This window comes from Zonotrichia albicollis, chromosome 9 (genome assembly GCF_047830755.1).
Source record: "Zonotrichia albicollis isolate bZonAlb1 chromosome 9, bZonAlb1.hap1, whole genome shotgun sequence".
Classification (NCBI taxonomy): domain Eukaryota; kingdom Metazoa; phylum Chordata; class Aves; order Passeriformes; family Passerellidae; genus Zonotrichia; species Zonotrichia albicollis.
In genome coordinates, this window is record NC_133827.1 from 24,361,211 (window position 1) to 24,388,032 (window position 26,822).

The 26,822-nt window shown below is 38.3% G+C and overlaps 1 long non-coding RNA gene across 1 annotated transcript; it reads left to right on the forward strand.

The window, feature by feature from the left end:
• Positions 1–4,165: 4,165 nt before the first annotated feature.
• On the forward strand, positions 4,166–18,713 carry LOC141730061 (uncharacterized). The gene is made up of 3 exons (XR_012581521.1): positions 4,166–5,160; positions 8,110–8,189; positions 18,561–18,713. It is a non-coding gene; the product is annotated as an uncharacterized LOC141730061 (long non-coding RNA).
• The last annotated feature ends 8,109 nt before the right edge of the window (positions 18,714–26,822 follow it).

A 26,822-nucleotide genomic window follows, 5' to 3' on the forward strand; every position in this document is an offset into this window, starting at 1 on the left:
ATGGAATATCATGTATTGAGTTGGATTGCAAAAATTTTTATTTCTACTATTATACTGCATGTGTTCAACCTGAGGAGATGATTTTTCCAGGACATATCATTCTGATTTGTTGTGGCAAGCCTAGAATTGAAAATGGAAGCATACTTGGATTTTAAACATGACTAGAACACAGAATTTTTCTGTTTTGATCCAATTTGTAAATCATTACCTGATGTACTCCATTCAAAAGTCTTAATGTTATGCAATTTTACTACATTGAGATTTGCAATGCAGGAGTATAACTGAGCAAAATCAAACTTATGTTGCATGGCAAAAAACTGGTTATGGATAAATTCAAGGTGGCTCTCATGCTCTATGTAATAGTGTAACATTTGGCTACTTTTAAAAATCATATAAAGGAAGCCAAGCATAATAAAATTAATTCATTTTCATATGCTTGCTATAATTAAGGTTTTTATCTTGTCATAAATCTTAGTGTGATTTGTAGGACATAGAGTAGTGGCAGGAGTTATGTTAACAGAAAATGTTTTAAGTTATATTATAATTATCACTATCTCTGTTGGCAGGAGTGCATCATTTCCACTAAATAACATGCCTTGTTTCACTGTGACTCCATGATTCATTTCTGTTCTTTTCTACTGTAGTTGATGTAAATGAGCCACATTAACTGCCCCCCTGCCTCACTTTTGCATATTTAAGGATTTAAAGTGTCTCAAAAATCCATTATCACTCTATGACAAAAGGTGAGAAAAATGTGTGAAAAACTCATAAACAGGTAGAACAAGAACGTATATATCTATTAACTTTGGACAGGTGTGAGACAGCTAAGATTTAATCTGGAATTTGTTTTGGAATTAAAATAAAATAATGATATGCTTTAAACTGAGGAGAAATAAGGAATTAGTGATGCTGATGTTCTGTGTTATTTTTGCAAAGAAACACTGGTTTTCTTAAAACATTTAAATTTTCCAAGAAATGAGTTCTTCATGATCTGCCCTTAAAATACTCTGTGGGACCAGAGAATCAAAAGGAGAAACACAAGAACATGGAAATAACTTCCCATTTATCCCTGCTTCGGTGTGCTAAAGTTTAAGTTCCTCTTTTTGCAGTATAAAATGCCCATAGCATGATTTATCATGATGCACATCTCACCGTGACTTTCAAAATATAAAGAATAAAAATAGGCTCTAATTCTGCAAGCAGTTTTGCACACATAGCTCCTATTTGCATTACTTTTGTACATTAAAATTTACTGTGATATATAAGGAGTATTAAATATATAGAACTTCAATGAGAGGACAGTTTTTATAAAAGCAGTGGTACCATATATCAAAAAAGCCAGGCTTGACATCCACAACATGTGTCATGTCTGCAGTGCTTTCAAATTACAAAGCAATCTTTTTACCAGAAGGGTACTTAAAGTCACAAGTTCTACTAACACATCCATTGAGAATAAGAATGCAACAGTTCTCTCTAAAATTTTAATATGTATATGGATTCTCAGTGCATTCTGGAATGTGGATTCAGCTTTTCCGGCTCTGGAAATCTAATGTTCACCATATGGCCACCTGCAGTTTTACCATGGTAAAATTTCTGTGCTTTTCCCCAGGGAAAAATCAAGGTATCTGAGATGGTTTTTTGTTTCCACATGCTATGTAGATTAAATACGTGACATGCGATTTAGACCCAGAAGATTTTTGGCACTGATAATGATGACTTGAAAGATATCATAGCACAATTTAAAAACTCATTTATGTGGCAGTCAGTGTTGTTGAAAATATAGTCTCTTTATGGTGGCATCATTGTGATTTATCTCTGAATTGGTGACAGCCAAAAAACTCAACTCCTCAGTCCTGACCCACTTTGGGAATGCCGCAATACTATCACATTCCTTAATCCTAGGGAAACTGAAGTGGTGAAAGGGTTGTATAATTCTGCTGTCATTACTACCAAAACCAGGACAAATCATCAGTGTCTCCTTGGAGGGAAGAAAGAGGAAATAAATACTCTCTGAATTCTAACAGTAAGGACTGAAAAAAAAAAAAAGAATTGGAATAGTGTCACTAAAATGCCCTACTGTGTCTTAGCACCATTAAATTTCTTCCAATGTTTAAAGAGGGATATAAAATTTGCATAAGTAATATATAAGGTGGTCCAAAAAAACACCCTTAAAGAATAATAAAACAGAGTAAAATATGCCTTCCATTGCCAAAACGTGATAAAATTCAGTTTCTTAAACATTATTAAAGCATGGGGAAATAATGCTTTCTATAATAAATTCAGAAAGTCCCCATAATTCTCTTAAGCATAGAGAGAATTGATTATTATTTTTCTTTGACCTGTTTGCTGTGTGGAGTTCCACTACAGCTTTTTATGTCACTGCCTTGAGGAGAGCCCGTTGTTCCTTGTGGGCAGCTGGGTGATGATTCCCAGCAGTTCCACTCATCCTTGACTCTGGTGTTTGTGCTGACTTAGAGGAGCTTGGAAATATCTGTCTCTCTGAGTGTGAGTACAGGTGGTGCACACACAGCCTCAGACTGACAAAGGAAGTTAGGTACCTAAGAAAAGTTCTCTAATAAAGGTGAACCAGAGCATTTACATGTGCTCAGACTTTTCTCTTGTGGGTTTCCATGCAAGCCAAAAATGGAGTGGTCAGGCTGTGATCCTGAGTGAACTCTGGAGCAGGCTGGAGCAAAATCAGGTTCAGACTCTGGACACCGATATTAGCATAAACTGAAATACAAAGTGTGCACTTGACAGCTTCAGTTACTCAATTACAAGATACTGGAGAATTTATGAGCTAAGTGCCAAAGGTGAAAAATGATGCTCTGTGTGTCACTGAGAGTTACATAATAAACTGTCCTGTGAGCTCAGTGTGTGCATTACTTTGATGTTGGGTGATTTGAATGATTTATTTATCTAGTGGCATGTGGTTATCTTGAAACCACTCCAGTCACATACATGTTCAGGTATTTCAGGCATTCCCAAAGGTGGGGAGCAGCATTTTACCACTGAAGAACATGGCAATGATGACAGATGTGCTGGCTGGCTGGAAAAATGCTGGAAACAGTCACATTCACCAGTGTGCTTTGTGAAAATGAGAGTGGGCTTGGGTGAGTCCATTGTTTGTAATCACTGAGAGTGAAGGGACAAACCAGGGAGGAGCTGTGCTCCACGTGCAGAGGGGGGACACCTGCCAGGGAAAGAGGTCCTCAAGATCTTGCAGTAGGTTTATACCTGACTTGCAACAATCTTATTGAAGCTGACATCCTGTGGATGCTGAATTTCACCCTGTGGCTGTATTTCAAAGTGCTAAGTTGCCTTGATATTTGGCATTTTTTAAGACCTCAAATACAGTCATCCATGTTGAGACTGGCACAAGTCCATAAAGGAAGAGAGCTTTGTTTAACATGTTGTTTTCTACATTTTTTTGTGGAAAATCATTACATGACAACAAAAATAATTTAATGTCTTTCCAATAAATTTACTACAGATTTGGTCCATGTGTATTACTTAGGAAAAATTTCTATTTTCATTGTAGTAGTACCTTGAGATATTACAGTCTTAAAAAGTATTTTTTCATGCTCCTTATTGCATCAAAGGGTTACATAGAGTAGCAATGCAAAGGAAAATAAATGATGTTTGTCCTCCAGGGCTCCAGTCCATTTACAGAATGTATTTTTGTGCACTGCTGATGAGGTTAAGCACCTCCTAAGGTTTGACTGTTGCTAGCCCAGGTTCTTGGGTGTCTTGCTGGAGCATCTGCTGCAAAGTTCTTAATGGAGAGAGGTAGTGAGATTTGACAAAATCAAGTTTAACTCAGTGCAATAATTTCCTTGGGTATTTTCACTTTTTTTTTTCTTTTTCAGAAGATGTAATTAAAAGTACATGGCACAAAAGAATATTGGCATCCTGGTTAAACTTTACAGGTTTTGATAAAGCAGCCTGATCTTGTCATAATTTTTCTGATTCTAGTTCATTGAGATATAACCTCAGCAAAATAAGTTGTGAGTATAATCTGAATCAACAGCAGCAGTAGATTTACTGATGCTTTTTATCAATATCTTTGGACAAGTCCTGAAGAACTCTAATTATCTTAGAAAACAAAGTCTTGGCAAATGGCAATTGTGTGACTGATTATTTGCCACTCTTACCTTGCAGTCTGAAACATGAATCTAAGGAGTAATTCTGAAGCTGAGCCCTTTCAAAGTCTTTGACTATGGATTGCTATTTCAAAACAACTTCTGAAGCATTGGAAACATGCAGAAGCAGAAGAAATTTTGGCATTTCCTCAGTCATGTGTCCACTCATACAACTGCACCAAATTCTTGAGGAATTAGAAAAACTTGTTCAAGTACAATATAACTCTACCACCCAGCCTTTTTCTAGACCAGGGGTGTTTCTACTCAGGCAATGGCTTTCTGAAGAGCTGATTAACTCAATCTCCAGTGAGAAAACTGCCTGCAAAACTTATTTCATGAACCTGAATAGGCTGGAAGACAAGAATAAAAATGTGGATTTAACTGGTGATTTCTCTGACATGATAGAAGATAAATCAAGCCACTGATGACAGCAGAAAGTTGAATTCTCAACTGGTTTTGCCATTAGCAAGTAACTTTTTGAGCTGTTGACATGATAAGAATAGAAAACAGACAATGAAGCAGAATTATTAAACACCTATGGGTGATACACCAGATTTCATCTCTTGTTTTGGGACATAGTTGAATTCCACTTGGAATAAAGAATTCTCAGGAGTAACATCATGGAGCCTTGTAAATCCACTAAAATATCAACCATGGTAGAGGTTAAAATGGATTTTTCCTAATTTATGGCACATATTAACATCTTTTTAAAGGTTCACTTTGCCCTGTTAAGAGTTACAATGGAAAATAAAAGAATTACTTATTTAATCCGAATCCTCTCTTGGCATTGTAGCTGCTTTTTCTGTCTGTCAGAACATGACAGAAGGAATCAGCTTGTTCCTGTTGACTGGGAAAATTAGATCAGTGCACTTCTAGGTATTCTAAGTTGTCAGCTTTTGTGGAAGGTGGGATGCTCCCAGTCCAGTAAGGTGTCAAGACCAGTGTTACAACCCTCAATCCATCCCCCAAGTGTCTGTGGTGAGCTCAGAGTGGCTGCAGACCCTGGAATGCAATGCAGGTAAGCTCAAAAATCATAGAGACAACTCTGTAAATGCTGCCATAGAATCATGTTTATGTTCCTTGTCTGTGTCGTCTGTCAAGTTGAGGTTTATGGAAAGTATATTTTACAGAAAACAACAGGACAATTTTCCCCACAAAAATAAAATTTTCTGTGTGAAGAAGTGTACTTAACTGATTAGATAAGATTTACTTTCTCATTATATCTCCTATCTTATAGACAACTTATTAATGAGGAAGGGGAATTCACACACTTGGCAATTGTAAATGGGACATTTGTGACTCATTCCTTTAGTCTTACCCTTGGTAGCTCTTGACCTCTCCCTCTCAGTTCACTGGTAAAAACTATCATTTATTATCTACATAGAGGTCATTATAAACCAAAATTTATCAGTTCTGCCAAAAGGAAAACATTTTTCTGTGTGGAATATTCTTTTCAACTGGAATTTTTATTTTAGCATCACATTAGTTCTGTGAATGTCTTCCAAGTGTCCCAGTTTATTAAGAAATTACCTGAAAAAAATATTGAGGACGTGGATTGTGACTAGATTGTGGTACACGTTTTTTCTTTTAACTCAATAATTCCTAAGTTAGTATTAATGATGTATTTGAGCTGTGGACTTGCAAAGGAAATGGATTGAACCTCAGAATTCTTTTCCTGTTGTGTGGGCACAGTGTGCAGGGCTGGGCTTGCAAGGTGGGGAATGGATCCCAGGAGCTCCAGGCAGGGAGACAAGACAGTGGTGCTCATGGTCTTTAATTAAACCTGAATAAGAGTGAGGGATCACCAGTTCTGTAAGCGCTGAACTTTTGGGGGATTTGAGCTTGTTTTTTGTTTTGTTTTGTTTTTTTTTTTTAATTGATGAAAACCATGGTGATCTGTGATGAAAAGCCTGACTTAAGAAGAGAGCTGCCATGTAAATTGTGAAGTTTGTGAGCTACAGGAAAGGTACTTTTGGCTCTCTGGCTCCCTCTCAGCCTGTCAGCTGTGCAATAAACTGCACTTGAGCTGCATGCTATCCAAACAGCAGCATCACAGCCCTTGGTCGGGGTGTCCTTTTAGTTTCTGCCTCCCCTCAGATGCAGTGGGATGTGAGGATCCTCAGCCTCCATCAGTTTATTGCCCTGGGTGAGCTGTGCTTCCCTGTGGGCCTGGTGCAGCCTGTGCGGCCTCCTTGGGGCCAAAGCTGAGCCTTTCCCTCCAAAGCCCGGCCTAATCTCCAGTACTAGCAATTAGCTTAAATCCTGACTATAAGGTTTAAATGACCTCTCATGGCATTCTCAGCCTGTGCTCATTATCAAATAGAAAAGAGTTGATGGTGGATAGGTTGGGGAAGCTGTGGGGCCCCAAAGGGCTGTCTCCTCCCTGTTGGGCTTTTCCGCCTCAGCTTTCCCTGGCAGGGATGGTGACACACAGATGACGTTCAGTCACCCTCCCTGGACCTCAGCTCTGTGGATGAAGGAAGATCTGTGGGGTCAGGTGCTCCAGCAAGTTTTCAGGGCTCCCTGAGCCTTCCTCCCTCCTCCTGTCATGGGGCAGCCCCTGGAGAGGCCCAGAGGCAGTAGGCACACTTGGGGGACCCCATGGCTGGGGTGGGTGAAGCAGGACTGTTCAGGGTGGCTGCTCTCTGGGAGAAGTAGTGAGGCACTGTCCTCTGAGTTTTAAACTAGATTTTCCCTGTGATTCATTTGGCGCACTTGAACATTATTGGATGGGATCATCCTCCACCTTCTTTGGCCATTATCAGCACAAGGGATGGCATGAAAATACTGCTGTGAACATGCAGCCATTTTAAAGCACAGAACTGTCACCCAGACAAGCTGCAGCATCTTTTCTTACACTGTGAAAGAAAGGAGCAACAGAAAATGATGCCAGCAGAGTAGCCCTGTGCCTGGCTGGGCTGAAGCAGAAGCAACAGAGTGCTCCTGGTGGCCTAGTGCTCCCCAGGAAGGGTGTTTGAGGCTGGCCCCCATGCCTGGGGACACTGCTGGCCCCAGGACCCTGGCCAGGCACCCCGGCTGAGTTCAAACCTGGAGCCATGTGGAGAGGAGGAGAAAGAAAAACACTGACCACCCCAGCATGCTGGAAAGGAAAGAAAACACTGCAGGGCTGTTGAAATATTCACAGAGGATTAGCACAATGTTACTGTGTTTAGCACAGGTGTTTCTGTAGCTGTGATGCATTAGGAAAATTTACAATGTTCAGTGACTCACACTTTCTCCATGTAGTGTGGTAGTTTATTTTCCTGGGCTGGAGTACAAAGTGAGGAGGAACACCTGCTGGTATTTTGGCTTTCCTGTAATGTCTAAGCTTTTGTTTAATCTAGGTGTGCTTTTGTTTTTGGTTTGTATTTTTTTCCCCTTTTATTACTTTTCTTTTTCTCTGACTGCATTGAAGCATTTTAGCACATAACTTTGAAAGGAAACTGGTTGCACCAGAGACATGTAGAAATATTCTGTTCTTTACCTCTGTGGCATTGCATGCCATAAACTACTATCAGTAGGAAAATTATAGATGCTGCTCTCAATACTTTCTTTAGCTTTACTTTTTAGTCATCTAGTTAATCAGCCCAATTTTGAAAACAGTTCTGTGCACTGTGTATTGCAGTTCCTTTAAAAATTTTACCAGAAACATCTGTTTCAATGTCCTTTAAAGTTGCATATGGTCCAAACTAGTTCCACTGCAAAAGTATAGCTAAGAAGGATCCTCCATACTCTTATAAATTCAATATTGATATGAAATGCTTGTTTAGCCTGTTTCTCATGGTAAAAATTTCTCAGTAAAACATTAAGGAAGAAAACTGAAACTCCATAGAATAAATGCAGAAGCTTAAGACAAATCATCTTATTACTTAAGAAATATTCTTAAAATGAATAGACCTGGATTGATAGCCTTTCATAAAATTAATTATTAATTTCTACAATGAAAATAATGACTTTTTCCCCACAGGTATACAAGATGGTGCACAAGAAATTGAAACTATTCTCTGCTGGATGGGCCTTGCTGCTGTATGAAGGAATGCAAAACAGGTAAAAGAGGGAAAAAGTAAGGGAACACAGCTTGATACTCTGCCTCAGTGGAATATTCAAGAATAGTTGAAGGGAAAAATAAACCAACATTACTAGGACTTATCAACTGAACAGTTTGGTTGAAAAATTTTTGAATGTTGTTCTAAGATTAAAAGTGCATTTTAGGGGATCTATACAAGCTGTAAATTACAGACCTTGTATTTGCCCTCTCCTCTAATTTCTTTGTTACATCTCTTCTATATCAAATTCATATTTATGTTTTCAAAACAGCATAATAAGAACACTGAATTTCTGATGTGGGTGAGCTGCTGTAGCACCAATTATCTTTAGAATTCCCTATACTGTGTGCTTGATTTTTTGACTTTTTCCATTGGATACACTGTACAAAGTACATTTTGCATGTTTATTTTGAGTTGGCATACCTGGATTGTATCTCCTTATTTTGCACTTTCTTGCTTTTTTTTGCTTTCATTCTCCTGAATCAGTTAATTATCTTGAAGCAGATAAGGGTATTTTTATTAGAGTACATGGGAGCTGGGTCAGATTTCAAAATACAATTGCTCTGGATTTGTGATGTCTGACAGCATATTGTCCATAGGGCCAGACACCTAGAGGGATTGTTTATAATTTTCTGTAAATGTATATATAAGAATAGCTTATAGGCAACAGGCAGGCATTTGTGTTCAGATGCATTCCACATATGTTCAGTAACCTTACTTATACGAATAATGCCTTTTATGGAACAAATGCAAATGGAGAAAAATCAAGAGAAAAAAGTTTTCCTTGGTTCAGGGGTTCTACAAAGCAAAAGGAAAACACAACAGACACAAGCTACATTAAAGGGTATCAGAGACATACATTAAATTCCTTATGTCTTTTTAATGATGCAGTTGTGAATTATATTCCTGTTGCATTTGTAATTAGAGGGCAGAACAGATGGTAAAGGCTTGTTCTAAAGTAATGTGTCTATTAAAATTATCCACATAGCTAAACTGGCTGTTGACTACAACAGGGTTTCTTAGCCATTAAAATACCCAGTGTATAGATATGTGCTTGATTATTATAGCTCATTCCATATGAGCACACATAATATATATGTATATGTACAGAAACAAATCTATTCTATATTAGTTATATGCTGGATATGCCTTTAAATGTCACTTATTACAGGAGTGAAGGAAAATGATGCCTGATTCTATAAAAAGCCTCCCACATGGGTAGACAAGACATTCTGTTGTATGGCTCTCCTGTATAATTTGTTTTCTTTATCTCCAATTTTAGCTGGAGCTAAAGTGTAAAGATAAATTTATCAGATGAGGTGTTCTGATATAGGACATGACACAGAGAGCTATGGTATGGTTGTTATTACTCTGCAGAAGCTGCTTTATTTGTAGTCAGTATATTTGACATATTATCTCTTATTTGTAGATTTATCTTATCTCATGATCTGGAGATGCTTGTGTTGGCAACCTTTTTTTTTTTTCTTTTTTTTTGCATGCCATCTGTAATGTTTTCCAATATAAGCCATACACTGAACTGATGTTATCTAATAATTTGTGATGTCATAAAATTGTCTCCTGGCACCAAACCCCCGCAATTTAGGCAGTTAGGAAGGTATGAAATCAGTGAGAGGAGATGATCCTGTTCTTTACAGTTCTCATAGATAAGGTATCTGTTCTAGAAAACAAAATTATTCTGACATCTGTGTATTGACTGAAAATGGATCCTGTGCAATATCTCCAAATATATTCAAGCCATGATGGCATTTCTCTGACCTCTTTATATCTAAAATATCTGAATCCCTGATTCCTTTCTTGACCTGAAAGCCTCTCTATAATAATGGGTATAAAGGAAACTCACAAGGGTATTTGATTTCAGTCACTGAATTTCAGTGAATTACTCTATCAGGGCGTGATGCTTTAGGTCAGAGCTGAGTCTGTGTTCTTGCATGTGGTTGCACATCTTTGAGACCATCCTGGCCCCATACCAAAGCACAGTACCTGGTATTTCCATCATGCCACCAATTCAAGCCAGAGGTGGAAGACAGTGGCAATAAATGTCAAGCCCATTCACTCAGGAGGAGAAATCAGCTCAGAGCATTTTTTAAAACCAGGATTTGACAGGCAAATGACTAAACATATTTCTTTAGTGATCCAACATTTCTTCTTAACGAGGCAAGTTGTCATTGACTCTGCTTGTTGTCTATAAATTCTGACTGACTCAATCTTCATAATGTCAGACTGGTCAAAGGCATCAGTAAATTACATGAATAAAACATAACACTTGGTAATTGTCCTTAGCTGCTAAGATACTGTAATTTCATTTGCTCACCAGCATTTGTCCAAAATAGTGTTTCCTGAATTGGCCATTACTTTACTTTGCTGCAATGGATGCCACAACCTCTGTAAACACCTTACCCACTTTGATTTCATGCATAATGATGTTGCAAAGACCTTGCTGCTTTTGCTTTTCTGATTCTTTCCTCCATCCTGCTGTGGGGAAGAGTTTGGGGACTGAGAGACCATGTGGTGCTTACTTGTCAAGTAGGGCTAAACCACAACAGCAAATTGAGCACTTTTCTTTTTTTCTAGAGACTTCCATGATGAGTTTCATGCATCTCACAAATAAAACACAGTTTGCTGTAAGGAGGGCTTACTCTTGGCTTGGCCTCAGGTACTGTAGAACCACGTTTTCCTTGCTTGTAAATTGGATCCCCTACTATGTCCTACTCATAGAAAAGCCAGAAATGAAAAGCTAAGAATGCTTCTGGCAATGTCTTCTGGATTTGGGGAGAGGTCTGGATTCATGCATGCATTGTGCATGATGCAGTATGTCCTTGAGAAATCAAAGTTAATTTCTGTGGTTTGGATTCTTGTTTATAATATGTACATTTAAACAAAAAGAAGAAGCAACAGAGAAGTGTTATGGTCTGCCAGGCACATTGATAGCATTTCATTCTTGTCCTTAGACCAAGCCTCTCACAGGCAAATATTTAAAATTACATCTGCCAAATAAAATTGTTGTGAAGCAGACCTTTTATTTTTCTAGGTTCTTTTGAGAACAAATCATCCTAACATGCCCTCTGACAAACTGCCAGGAGAACAATTTCTGACAGGGAATGGTGTAGGAAAAGAAATGATCCTATAAGATCCGCTTATAGCTGCTTCCCACTGTGCTTTTTATTCTGCACCTGGAATGCGCTTGCTGGCTGTGTGCTTACTGCTTTACTGTAATGTACATATCCTCTGACTTCAGAAATATGCCTCGATGCATCCTTTTCCAGTCAGGCAGAAAAAAATGTCAGTCCAACCCTAAAGAAAAGAAATCAAAGCTAAATAGATGACAAGCCACCTTTCTAGCTGAAGGACCTTCAAGCAATGAAAATGTAAAACAAAACAGAGTTCTGTGTTGATCATATTCAACTCATTTTGCTGGACCAGCAAATAAATCAAGCATCTGAACAAATTCCAGCAGTTCATTCAATATTTGGAAAGAAACATATAATCAGTGCACTACCTGCAGTGAGAAGGAAACATGACACTAATACTGCAAAACCAGCTTTGTTGGAGACTTGTTCAGGCAGATGGAAATCACCATCCTTTTCTCCTTAGGTGGGTATTTCATACCCCTGTCCATTCACCTGTGCTGATTCAGAGCTGCCATTTCAGAGCCTCTGGTCAGATTCTTACTAGGTGTAAATCAATTAAATTTATTTATTTGTGTGAACTATATTAAGGATCTGACACACTAAAGGTTAACTTGGCCTAAGTTATGCTTCCTTATTTTGATCCAAAATATAGCAAATTTTGTCTGGTTAACCGCAGACCAAAACAATTAGAAATACTCAGATAAAAATCTAGAAGATGCAATGAATGCAGTTTCATCTCCTTCTAATCCTCTGCAAAAACTAGTTTAGTAGTTAGTTTACAAGTCTCTTTATTCTGGAACAAGTATTTGGGATATTTACAAAATATCAGGTATATAGTAGCTTCCATTAATTTTCAATCATTTTTAAAGTGCCTAAAAATAGTTATTATCTTACTGCTTCAGATAGCTTGACACATCTGAGTAGGAGAGCAGATGCTTCTGAGTTTTCAGAACGAAGGGTGACTAATATGAAAGATCATTTTTAAAATAAATAGTGTGATCATGCAGTAACATTTAGCCTAAGTGGTACTCTTTCACCTTGGGTTTTTTAATTTGATTTATCCATCAAAGTAATACACTGGAAAATAATGTAGCTCTGTTGTTTAATTATTGAAGATTATTAAGTATTCTAAGAACCTTTTGATCAATAATAATTTTGGACTTTGTTCAAAATCTGGATAAGTTGCTGTGGTTTGACCATTCCAGAGCTTTAGACAGGGAAAGAAATTACATTAGACCAGAGAGTAAATAAGCAATTAGTACACAGAATAGCTGGAACCAAGCTGGTATTCAATGAACTGGAATGGATTCAGTGATTGCCTGTGTCACCCTGATTTACAGATGTGTTAAATATGGTTCTTTCCTGGTTTCTGTTCTTGGCTAATAAGCTAAGATTTTAATCAGAAATTCAGAACCTATTAGTTCATTCTTTAATGTCTCTAGTCACTTGCTGCAAAATAAATTATGCCCAAATTATATTTGGTATTTGAACAAATAAGTTTTTGTTTTATTTAGGTATCTCTATATCTAATAAAACATACAAACCAGTAACTTCACTTTCACACAATGATGCACTCCCTTGCAAAGCAGAGTCCGCCTTCTACTCTTGCGTTTTTCCTCTTTTCTCTCTTCCTCTCTCTCTTTTAAGAATTAACTATTCCCCCTCCAGAGGCACCACCTGAGTCTTGTAGTTCAGTTTAACATGGCAAACAAGCAAAATCTGCATTCACCTTTTGTTGGGAAAGAAGAAAAAGTGGTTCACAGAGTAAACCAGCAACTTCTTCCATTTATTAACATATTGAAGCCCAAGAAATGAGGAGATAGATTGATGTGCTCAGACACCAGTGGGTAAAATTTTGCAGAATTTCTAAGGAGTCCTGATATTGATAGGTCCAAAAATACACCATCAATCCATCTATCATGATCAGCTACATTAAGAAGAAAAAATGAACTTATTAACAAAATATCCTAAGAAGCAGAATATATTTAGTGCATAGCTGACACATGCTGCACATTTTCTGTGATGTCAATTAAATAATTAGTTATCAGCAACTGACTGAGACAATACATCTCAGAAATAACTGCTTTCAAGTTCTCAAGGGCAATATAGAGATGAGATTCTCCTGATAACACAGCTGTAGGAATGTTCCATGTGTTTCACCTAATGTAAACAACTTGATTTCTGAGAAACCACACAACCTCCTTAATGGGAATTAAAAAGCCCAGAATGGCCCAGTGGCCAACATCCTGGTAATCAGCTGGGAACGGGTTTCACCTTTTCTACAATAATCTACCCAGGTCTGCTGGCATCTGAAGCAGTACATTTAAGGCTGTGGAGAGACATTACAAAGTGTGTGGCTTTGTGACTGAAGAAATTGCATTCCAGAAGTGTATGAAGACCCTCAAGTGCTGCTGCCAAATGCAGCTCTGAGGTGCTCCAAGGGATCTGCAGATATTTCCCAAGATAGTGGCTAATGGTGCTGCAGTCAGTGGTCCCTCAGGAATGGAGGGAATTATGCCTTTCAGCTCCAGGAGCTGGAATCTCTGCAATATCAGGAATGCAGGTGGAAGAGAGGTTCCTAGGAAAGTGGAAGTCTATTAGGGACATGAAAAACAATGTTTTCTGCAAGAATGATTAGGGTCTCAAGAGAGCTTCACTGGGGAGAAAACAGCCTGATATTTTTCATACATGGCAGGGAGAAGCATAAATCCATTTTTGTGTTTCTTTTTTGTAAAACTAAATTAGTAATCATTGCTGATTTCCTTACTTGAAAGAACTTTTCAGAAGAGTAGGATTCTCCTTCTGTTTGCAAAACTTTTTGTTTTGCATATGACATTACCATTGCAGATAATTTTTCCTATGCTGAGTACTAATGAGAATGAAGACAAGAGGATAAATGAAGCATGGATCATCCTGCTGTTCATCACAAAGTTTGAGTGTCTGACAGAGTTTTTCAGAAGTTTTCCCATTTAAGAACAGTGAAACATTTTTAATGTAGAATTTGCCTAAGCAGCTTAAGTCTTCAGCCATACAGTTTCTGAAGTTTTGGTATTGTTGTTAATTACTATGGTTCCTGAAGAAATGCACAAATTTCTGTTTCCTGCCTAAAATTCTTTGCTTTCTAAGCAAAGGTGTAACTGCACAACTGGTTAAAACTGTTCCCAGAAGGACTGTTTAGTGCTGAAGAGACAGATTGATAAAAACTGGAGGTCTCTGGGAAGAACACTTGCTGGTCTCTTATCAGCCCTACAAGAGCAATCAGGATACTTTTGGCCCCTTGATTGCAATTAATATCCCAGGAGGTGAGAACTGGCTGTTGATCTCAGCAGACTGTGACTTTACCCATTTTATGTTAAAAGGTATATCAGGATGCTTGGGGTGTGAATTTGCCGCAGCAATGCTCCAGCTTCTGGTTCCCAAATCCTACCAACTTTACTTACTTACATACTATACTTACCTTGTGCTTTTTGAACCTACTTTCCACCTTACTTTGAGAGAACAGACATGAAAAGAGCTGGGAAATCCCTTAGCCACACCTTCATCGAGGTCGTCTATATTCATAGCAAGTTTTAAGGTTCTTTTTGACTTCCACAGAAAGACTCATCCCTTCTAAGAGAGATTTATCTATCTAAGAGCTCAGGAGACTGGGGGTACCTTGTCCTGCTCAGGCTGTTTGCTGGCACCTGAAAGTTGAGCAGCTTCTGAAATGGCCCTTAACAGTGAGACCACCCCTCAGAACTGTGGCATTAGTCACGACTGGGAGCTAGAGATCCTCTAAGAGAGCTAGAGAATCTTTCTCAGATATTCAGAAGCCTTAAGGACCCATCAAGTCCTGGGAATGGTGCAGAATAAATAGGCTGTGCAGGTGCTATCTACAGTCAGTGTTAGATATGCCACACAAGGAGGGACTGTTGAATGACAGAGCAGATGTTTTGTTTTACAGAGGTCATGTACAATTTATCTGTGAGTTGTGATAGTGCTCCATAGCTGAACAGAATGCCATGGAACCTAACAGAACAAATTGATTAACTGTGATAGCACTGGAACAGGAAAAAATCTTGGAGGAGCAGGATATATTCCTGCTATTTAAGGTGTCTCTAGGTAGTGTTAATTGTTATTGTTTTAAATTCTGAAATTCCATGTGGTATTTGTACAGTCATTTCATCAGTTAGCACTATGAATAATATCAGGCTATGAATTTTGTCTGTTCAGGTAAAACAAGAATGTGGGGATTAGAATAGTCTTTGATTAAAGTGTCCAACATCCCCTCTATTATGTTTACAGGTAATGTCAATAAAAATTTCTTGCCTCTTAAGTCGTGAAAATGAGCATATGTTAAAATACTCTGCTCTCTTTGGAGTTTTTGTAAACAACCATGATTTATTTTCCGTCTCCAGTATCTCCCATGCAAGTTTGTATTTATGTTCTGTTTTCTATTTTGAGACAATCAAATTAAAACTCACTTTGTTTCATAATTACAAACATCCATTTTGACTAACTGACAAATCTTGCTGGAATTTTGTTCCCAGAGCTATCATTCGCCAAGATATAAAGCTACAAAATTTATCAGGATTCAAAGTAGTTTCTTTAAATTTTCTTTGGAATTGTACAACATCTATTAATTTACATTCACTTGTCTCCCTGCCTTGAAGGGAGTGTGATTAAAGGGCTTATTGATTGGTTTCCACCTTTTCCCTGATATAATAAAATTAAGGATATAGGAAACACAGAGGAAAACTAGATGTGTCTTTTACTTGTTGCTGGTTAGTACATAATCTTTCTCTCCTCTAAAGTGACCTAAGTAGATGGCCAAGGGTTTTTAAGCTTCTGCTGAAGCTTACCTCAACACAGGAGTTGTATGATTAGGGGCAGAGTATCATTGTCCCCTGGAAGGGGCTTTAGCTCAAGTGGAGTGAATAAAAACAGGATTATGTTTACAGAGAACAGGTAAATACAAAGTTGTCTGTTGCCTGCCTTCTAATTTGGTCCCCTTTACTAGGTAAGTGTGAGCAGGGAAGCACAAGGTATTATGTAAAAGCTTAGAAAAATATTAATAGAGAGGAAATGGTGAGATTGTTTCTTGCAACAACAGCTGGAGATGAGCATCACAATACCGTTGCCCTTTCTGATGTGCTGAACAGATAATTCCCATCTCTTGCTGGTGAAAGCAAACGTGTAGAGGTGTCCCATTTCTCACATCAAGACACCTGAATCACCTCCATCCACTGTTTTTTCATGTTGGTCAAGAAAAACTTCACTTGATGTGGAGGGGTAGAATGTAAGAGAATAAAGATAGTGCAGAAGGCAGTCTCACCCCTGAGGAGTTGCAGCTTAACTAATCACCAAAGGTTAGGAACAGGCCTGCCCTTAACAGGCCACAGCTGTGTCCAATAGTGATGAGTGCTATAGAAGAGTGGGTGAGCTGGCTGAGGAGAGAGTTGGAGCTTGTTGGTTGTGCTGTGAAGAAGTCAGTGCTACAAGGAGATGCCCATGAGAAATCACCAAGAAATGTATGGAACTTTTGCAATAAGTTGGCAACAGCTTGAAATACTGCTACCATTCCTGCTGAAGGGTTGAAATCCCGTTTTATTCAGGGGCAGGTTTTTATTAATGACTGCAGGTTTGCCTCTCATTCCTGTCCTCACAAGGTAAGAGAGACTCCAGGTTTTCCAGCCACTCTTTGAAAAACTCAGAGTACATTTTAGTCAGGAGGAGTACAAAAGAAACAGCATGAGCTGATGAGTTTGAAGGGAAATATGCTTGGCTGACATTCTGAAGTGTTATTTGAATATTCTTTCTTTTGCATGCAAGGTACACATCTGAAATATGTGAGTCTGGCATCCAAAACACTAGAAAGAGTGGGATTAGAAGCATGTAAGAAAACCTCAGATTCTAGTCTAAATAAAGGGCATATAAAATGAAGTGTAGAAAATCAGGTGGAACATTAAGAGATCCACAAGCCAGCTTTGTAGCACCTGATATAATATTTATTTATATTCACTCTCTTTTTAGCTCTCATGTGTATAGTCTGAAACAGTTCCATGCCAAAGCAATTCTAGCATTAGATCTACAGACCAGTTCTGAATTGGCTTGCTTGAAAGGCTCAAAATTCTAAGGAATAGAGAATTAAATTCAAAGCACAGATGAATTTAATTGTGACAGACGTCATACATAGTCCTAGGGATTTAGAATGGCATGGGCCATATTGTGTCCTTGTGTGAATGAATTAAGAAATAATATTATTCTGAATGGAATTCTTGAAGTAGCATTTGGAAAGCTACATATTTTTGGTATAAGCTAACTTGATGCATTTTTTTAATGGATTCATTTTATTTTCCTTCCTTTATCAAGTTTTAAAGTTCTATGGGGCAGGTTTCTACCTTCTTTTTTTTTTCCTTTTCTTTTTCACAAAGGGTAGAGAAGAAAATCTATACAGTAACCTTACTGAAAGAATATCTGTAAGGCTGTTTTCTTACAAAGAATGTCAGATTTAAGCAGTGGAGTTTGAAGAGCTTTGGCAAAGGCTACACTCCAGAGAGACCTAAGACAGGTAGAAGTCTGTGCTCATAGTTAATCATGTTGGAATGTCTTACCATCCAAATGAAAAAATTGCATTTAACTGAGTTAGTCTATATAGAAACTCTGCTTCCCTTAGCTTGAGCACTCTCTCTTCTCTCAGAATAGGGGCTATCTCCTATTTCTATTCTTGCTGGCTTGCTTCACTTTCTTGTGGATGTTAAATATTGATCAGCTCTGTCCTTCACTCTGGGATGTCTGCCAAACACCTCATGCCAGCTATTATAGGATTAGATACATTTTGTCTAACTGGAGGAAGATTTTTCAGTCTCTGTTGTTCCCTGACATCCAGATTGCAAGGGTTGCTTTAATACACCCTGCCCAGGGCCATTGCTAATAACAAAACCTACAAGAGGGCCACCAGCAGGTCATGAATATTTGTGTGCTTTAGGGGGCTGAATGTTTTAAACATCATCTGCTCAAGAAACCAAGAGTTGGAGTGTGGGCTGGCAGCCCTACAGTGCCACAGAACAGCAGGCATGCCATTAACACTCATCCTCTTTTCTGCCTCACTGTGTGTCATTTGTGTGCTGTGCTATGTGCAATTCCTGCTTGGCCTCTCAGTTACATTCCTGTGCCCTTCCTGGAAGGAAGGTCCTTACAGGTATGAGATGCCTCATTCCCATTTTCTCTATTGCCCTCCTCAGCCATGCCTCAAGCAGTATCAATGCCATCTGGGACACCTGCTCACATCCATGCTTGCTTCAAGGCCTTCCAGTGAGCCCCTGAGCTGGACCAACCTCATCTGGACTGGTCTGTTCATCCTGGTTGAAGAAACCTGGCAAGGATATCACTTTACTTCTTCAGCCTGGTGAGAATTTTATATACTTCCCAATTTTCACAGAGCAGGAAGGATGTAATTGTGTTCAAGTTATGGCTGGAGCAGCCAGTCTTTGGGTCAATAGGTAGAAGCACACCACACTAAACTCCTGCTCTCTGCCATAAGAACATTTGGCTCTCAGCCAGTGTCTAGAAGAAAACATTACAGCCTTGCCTAAGCACTTAGCTGCTGCTCTGTCCCATAAAAGCTGAGGTATTTCAAGCAAGGACAGTTCTCATTGTAATAAAAGGCCCTGATGTGGCCATTGCCTGCTACATGCAGTATCCTGCTTCATAAATGCTTCATTTCTGTATCCTGGCACTGAGCTGTCACATTGCTGTTTATTTATAGCCAGAAGATCCTGTGCATGGCTGTAAGAGGCATCTTTCTGTCTTGTAAGAGCACAAGGCTGGTGAACATGAGGATTGAAATGCACATGTTACAATACTTTTAAATATCGAATGGAGAAAATATCCTCAGACCTTCAGGTCACTTAAGAAATTGTGGGATTAGCTCCTGCTGCTGAAACCATGCTGTAGGTCTAGTACCCCTTGCAGCCTGATGGACTTTAGAGCAGAATTGTACTTGATATCCTTCAAGTGAGATCCTTGGGCTGGGGGCTGTTCAGGCATCAAAAATTACCAATAGGAAAGGCTGAAGGAATGGTACTGTACACTGTAGGTGTGGCACAGCTTTTAGAAGGAGCTAGGTTGGGGATGAGCCTGATTTTTACCCGAGTTTACTAGTTTTTCTTATAACCATTCTTCCTTCTTCTTGCACCATTTATGGCCCCTGCAGTGGTTCTGCATGGCTGGGAATGGGCTGCGGCCGTGGGCAGCACAAAGGAGGGACAGCTGTGCCAGCCTGGCTGCTCTGCTGTCCCTCATTAAGGACAGCTGGAGCTCCCTGGCTAAGGCAGCAGGGACACCCCAAAACACTGGGGTGAATGCATGCCTGGTCCATTTTCCTGTTTCCATCCCCTCCAAATACATTTTCTGGGAACTATTGCATCCTTTCTGAACTGAAGCATAGGATAACACATTTACCTTCTGAGGTCCCCAGAGAGCCAGTCAAGAAATAAGACTTCAGTGTGCTTCCAGAAGCTAATTTTCAGCAGCCAAAAATCTGATCCAGATTAGTTTCTTTCATTATTAACATATCTTCTTAGCCGTTTTCCTTCCAGAATTATGTAAATCATTGCATTCCTGCTCTAATGGTCTGAGCCTGAAGCTTCTCTCAGTGACTTAGAAATATTTCTGACTCACTGTGCTCAGATCTTGGAAAATAAAAAAAAAAAAAACCCAGTTACTGGAAGGTTCTTCTTGTGGACTGGAATTCCACATGAGGTTTATTTCAGTGTTTGTGTCAGGGTTTCTTTGGTTGATTGACTGAGTTTCGGGTGGGGATTTTTTTAAGTATTGAATTAATTTGACAGCCTTTCAGATAAGAAAAAAAGTCCTACTTTCTGTAAAAGTTACTCAATAGAAATTATTTTGTTCATTATTTTCTCTTCCTAATAATCTATTCTACTCTTCTGATCTTATTACTTATTGATTATACCATTTATTAATTATTTTGTTTTTTTAGGTAAAAAGTGCTATTCAGTTTTCTTGATGTCTTCTTTATTTTTAAAAGCTTCCTTCTTTTCTCTTGCTTTTAATTTGTAGATGTATCCTTTCTAAGTTTTTTATCCCTTTTTATAATTTTTCTTCCATTTAATTCCTAGTGTATGTGGGTATCTCTTGGTAAAATCAGATAGGCATATAAATATTTAAACAGTATTTTCTCAGTAAATAGTCACTTCATAACCACAAATGAAGCACCCATTCCAGTTCCTCTCCAAAATGTATGGCCTTAATTCTTTGGATGTAAGGAGTGCAGCACAGTGAGTGTTTTGATCAAGACTTGAAAAGTTATTTGTGAAGACAAGAATTCCAAAGTATCTGTGGAGTCTAGCATGTGAATAATTTTCTAGGGGATGAGGTAGTGTGTGAACTTTATCTTGACTTCATTAACTACTCAGTTTTGTTGCCTATGTGCCTAATCTTCTGATTCAGAATTGCATTGTAAATATCAGGGAGCTTATACTTTTTCATTCTTTCACCATTTGCTGTTGCTGTGGAATAGCAGGAACACTGGAAGGTCACTCAGAAGCTTCCCTCAGGAAAAGTGTCCAGTGCATGGAAAATGTGCTGAGGTCCACGTGCTGAGACCCATGCATGTGTTTGTTGAGCCAGTGCTGAGAACAAGGGTTTAAATGATGTTCCTCTCATCTCCCCTGTGTTGGTGTGTGCAGATGGTCTAGGCTGGACACAAAAAAAAAATGAACCTAAAAAGAGAATCAAGCAAAAACCTCTGCCTCCCTGTGTGCAAAGTTTTGCCAGAAGTGCTTACTGAGTTCAGGGGCTCTGCAGAATAGAATATAATGGCACCTGTCTGTGTTAGGTGATATTTGACAGCTCAGAATTTGCTTTCCATACAAGATTTCACCTCTTTTTTGAGCCCTAGGGTGCCATGGGATGAGAGAATATCAGCCATTGAGTTCTCTCTGTGTAGAAAATTTGACTTGGGTTCTTATTGGAATCATTACTGTCACTAGGTACAAGTAGATGCATTTTTAATTAAATTCTACTCCAGAGGGGAAGAAATAACAGAAATACTTTGTATCTTTTTCACATTAAAAATCTAAATATGGTGGCTGTGTTGATACATCAGTTTGAAGGTTAAATATTTATGGAGCTCATTTTTCCCTAGAGATCAAGCATGAGATTATGGTAAATATAGTCACCTTACATGTACTATGGTTGTGGAATCTGTCATAGCCCAACAATTTATTTTTCTTCCTGATTGCTTTGTAAATGACTATACAAATAAATTCTGTACATTTTTAAATTTTAATTTTTACTTCAGTACTTTTGTTGTTGATAAAACAAGGAGTGAGAAATTGTTTCGAAGCCTGTTGCAGTCAACAGGGACAAAATCAGATTTTCTTGGCCTAGGACCAGCCCCAAAGAAAAAGAATAACGTCTTTTATGGTAGGAGTTAGCTTCAGTGGCAATCCATTCCTTCCCCATCAGATAAAAACACATAATGTGATTAACCAGATTAAATGGGTATTTTACATTCAGCATGGAATGGAAGGCAAAGCATTCAAACAGCCCATGAATTTTAGATAGTTATACTCCAAATCTGCACTATCAAGGAGTGTGGACTGATAGAGGTGAATCTTTAGGCAAAACTTTGTAAAGGTGGCTGGGGTTTGTGATGTATTTTTGCTTGGTGAGGGTATAGCCTGTGATACTCAGTTTGAATTTCTGTGAATTTTCAGCAATGTGATAATACAGCCAAAAGCAATATAACCCTAGGAATCGTGGAAAAGACTGGTATTTCTGACAGATGTAGAGAGAGGAAAGTGATCTTACCTCTGTCATTCCTGCTTTATCCACAGGCTGGCCACTGCTCCTGCCCAAGTATGTGAGTGAAATTGAGCATTTAATAAAACACTAATTAAAGTAAATACCATAAAAGCATTAACCTCCATAAGGTGTTTAAATTGAATTCCTGGGTACTTTGGCCGCACTCCAGCTTTCAATAAGTTCTGATCGAACTGTATCAGATCACCAATTCAAAGACTCTGATTTTAGTTTATGGAATATTCCCGTTAATAACGATACCTTAGACATCCATTAAGTCTGGAACATTAATTTTATGGAAAAGTTCCAATACAACTCCATTAGATTTTTTTAAAGCTAAATTAGCAGCATAGGCTTTTAACAAATGTCATAAATAGCTATATTTAATGGAAGGATTACCCAAATTAAAACCAGACCAAAATAGAAATTACAACTCCATCTGTTTAAGTCTTGACCTTCAGAATTCTCTTAAAAATATAAGCTGAATGAAGCCATGAGTGTTTCAAACTTCTTGTTTGTTTTTCATATGGGCTAGGAAAATAGCAGATGACTTAGGAAACAGCAATGTGCTTTTTTCTTCTCTGGTAGGTGAAATACTTTACTGAAACAGGTTTCTACAGTACTTCTGAAAATGTAATTGTCTCATAAATGTGTAGTGTATGACACTACCCATCTAAAATACCATGACAATTTATATGTAATCCAGACATTGTATCTTTCATCTTTTTTAATTAGATCATTTATAGGATGGTTTTCCAACCATAATGATTCCTAAATTAACAAGTGTAAGCTGTTCAGTTCACATGTCTTTTGCACGGGTTTCTGATCTGTAAAGTCACATTCAGCCAATGTGAGGAGGAGGAGGAGAAGGATTATACTATATTATAATTCCTGTGATTTCATGGGAATCAGTTCCTGGGGAGCAGGAGCAGGATTCAGGCAGTACCTGTGAGGAAATGCTTAGGGGGGCTCAGCCTTTCCACGCTCTGTGTGACCCAGCTGGTAGCACAGCTTCTGCCTCCAGGAGCTCCTCTTGCTCACAGGAATGCTGTGGGATGTGGAGGGTGCTGGAGTTACCATGGACTGAAGGAGGCAAAGGACACAGAAAATAAAGTACCAGTCATTTCACTTCTTCCATCTCCATCATTATCCCATGTGAACCACCTGGCATTTTTCTGTTCAAGTGTTACTCAGAGTGCAGACATTCAAAACAGCCCAAAATGTTTTAACTCTGTCAGGATGAGCCGCTACTAAATTTCCACCAGCTAATATCAAATGTATACAGGACTAATGTTATTAAATCAACTTGCTCCAAAATGGACTTCCTTATTAGATCTCAGTGAGATTGAAACTCTAAGCCAAATATAGAATATGTTGCTTTCACATGTATGTGTGTCAGACTCTGAGAAATATTAGTTAATATTTTTCTTATAATGTAAATAAATAATGAAATGTAAAATAATTCAAGCCATGTGATATATTATAATGTATAGCGCAGTTGTGGCAGAATCAACATTGAATTTTTGGCGTTAACATTGCATTTTCTAGCTTCCAAGAACTAGCTTTTAGTGATGATGTGGTCTCAGCTGCTACATGCTCATTTTTCAGTCATAAGTTTCTAATACTAATCAGATATAGAACTTCTTATTTTTTTGCATAATGAAATGTTTTCATATATGTCACGTACTTATTTACTTTTTATTTTTTATTTTGGAAAAAAGTTTCATTACTCTAGTCCCTGTTTCTTACCTATTGTGAAGGCTTTGAAGTGTTCACAGAAACAAACTGAAGTCATTGCATCCATGCAAATTTGGAAAAAATTGCAATTTTTTGTGTTGTGGGGGAAACGAGTCACTGGAATTGAGTTCCTCCTTGCACAACTTGTAGTGACTCTTTCTGTGTTGGGTGTTTTAATGGCTTTCCATCAATTCATATTTCCCAATACTGACATCAATATTAGTCCTTAAGACAAAATTTTCCATGGAAATAGATCTTCCCTGTTTTGAGTATGGCAGCTAAATAAACAGTTGCTTTCTTTGAAATGTGACATCTCAAAAATGATCTCCCTACCATGGAGGGAATTGTGTTAATGTGAACCTCTCAGGTGATCTAATTAAATTTGTAAGCCACATACTCTGTAGACAGGAAGTCAAATCTGCTGAAAATTGAATAAGAAATTTGGTTTTTTCTATCTAAACTCCCTGACCATAGCTGTACTTTGTGCCTTGAGTCACTAAATAATAAAGATATACAAGATGAAGAATCTATTCCCTCAGGAACCTTCAGTGTTTGGCACTGGTTCTGCCTTTCTAAGGGAGATTATTTATTTTTAGATACAATAGTTCATTTCCTCCACTCAGATCACAGGCATGGGATGACTTTACACCTATCATTCTTCAGATTAGAAAAGGATTCAGAGTACTGCTTGTCCCTCATACAGAAGCACACTAAGCAGAAGGCCCTTTACAGGATTAGTCTTGAACATGGTGAAAAACACCCAGGCTTTAGCTGGCAACATGCTAAAAGTGGGTAGATATTAAATAATATATATAATAATTTGAAGTCCATCAGCAAGATTTTTAAACATGCAGGGGTTGTGTTATTTTTTTATTAACATGAAAATCTGCAAGGTAAATGCTGCTTTGAAAAATTAAATTCACTTTAAATAGTGACACTAGATGATCACAGTTCTGACTGTTCTATGCAGAGTGGCTCAAGAAAACTTTCTGTGGTTCAAATAAACTCAGCAGAAATATGGCAGTAGAGTCCACACCTTTAAGCTGCACTAGAATATAAAAGGTTTCTCAGAGACATTGGATGAAGTTTCTAGCTAACCCTAGATTTCAGTGTCTTTTTGGGATGAATATGCAAGTTTTCTTATCAATAAAGAAACACCCAACCTGGGTGAGACAAATCTTCAATATTAGAACATCAGGTTGTACCTCAGTACAACTTCCTGCATTGCCTGAAAGTTCTCAAACTAAAGCTTTCAATTTTACATTAGCAGGAGGCTTGATCCAGCTCTCAGTGGAATTAACAGGAGTATTTCTGTTAACTTAGGAGCAGAGTCAGGGCCAAGGTCAACAGTATTAATTTGTTTTAGTTTCAGGCAGACTTCCTCCTTTTTTCAAGAGTAAATCTTCACTCCACCTTGTTTGAAATCCAACAACTATGTGGAAAGCTTGGGAAGTTTCAGTTTCCCCTGATGACCTCTGAGCACCCAGTGTGGGTGTGTGCCTGCCCTGTCCTCAGACAGAGTTCAAGATCACCCTGGGTCACATTCATTTCCCTGTAGATGGGATTGAGAAAGTTTTTGGGCTAGAGCTTGATGCAAAGTATTTTGTCACCACCTTTTTCTTTGAAAAGTAATTAAACATTTTTTGGCTTGTCCACAAGATCTTCAGTAGGTGCCTTGCATTTCTGTTAATATAATTGCCTAGACAAAGTAAATTGCAGAACAGAAATGACAAAAACTTTTTCCTGCCAAACTTTCAAATCTGGTTAAGAATATGTCTGTCTGCCCCCCTCTCTTTTTTTCCCTCCAGCCTTCCTTTGGATGCTGTCTGCCTTTTGGCAGACTTAGGGATGCATAAAACAGTACCTTCAGCATATCAACACAAAAATGTTAGCAAGATGATGACAGATATTTCCCAGTTCCTCACAGTTCAAGGTCCTGCTTTTTTAATTTGTGATTTTTTTTTCCATGTACTTAATGTGTCTCTGTGGTCATTTATACAGAAAACTACCAGTGCCACAGGTTATTGATATTAGTAGAACTCATAAAATTAAGGATAAGGTAGGACCAACCAATCTAAGAAAGGTGTGAGCACAATGTTTAAATGGGGATAAAAGCAGTAATTATTGTGTAAGTTGATAAAAACAAGGAACATATTTTAAAACCATGCAAGGTTCCTAAGGTTAAACATAATTCTCAAGGGAAGATGGTAAAGGATCAGGGAGAGCATTTCTTTCTTTTTACACACTGCAGGAATTTTTGTTAAAATATTGAAAAAAATACATCTGAAGAGGCAAACTTGATATTATATTAAATGTGGGCATATCTACTTTCATAACTGTAAGTGTAAAACCTATTATTGTCATAGTCTCTGTGAGTCTACAACTCTGCCATAGGTGTCTGACTGAAAGTCAATGAAATTTAAATTCCCCAGTTAGATGGCTCTGAAATGTTTTTCTGCTTTTCACAAAATATTCTTAGGACCAGCATTTAAATTTCCATGACTGGAAAGATATGTAATACCAATGTGTTTGGGTAAAGATAATGAGCCCTAAAGAAGTTATGAAAAAAGGCAAGCAGCCAGAAGGGGAAAAAAATACAACAAGAAGATGGCCAAGGGGGAGAAAATATAGATATCAAACAAAATGTCTGGCAGAATGCCCAGGCAGAATTTTCCATATGTATCGAGGTCAGGCATCACAAGTTTTTCTGAAGACACATCCTGTATATGAAACAAGATATCTAAACAAGCAACTGAAGATACTTCCTCTCTCTTTTCCTGTGGATGTTGTGGCTGCTAATTAGAGCTTTTGGGCAGTGACTGAGGCAGTGTGTGCCAGTTAGGAAGTTTCAGAGTAACCCTGCAATTGGCAAACAGGGAATCAGCAAAGGTGGAGTCAGCCAGAGTGAACTGAGGGCAGCAGCCAAGTCAACCAAAGGA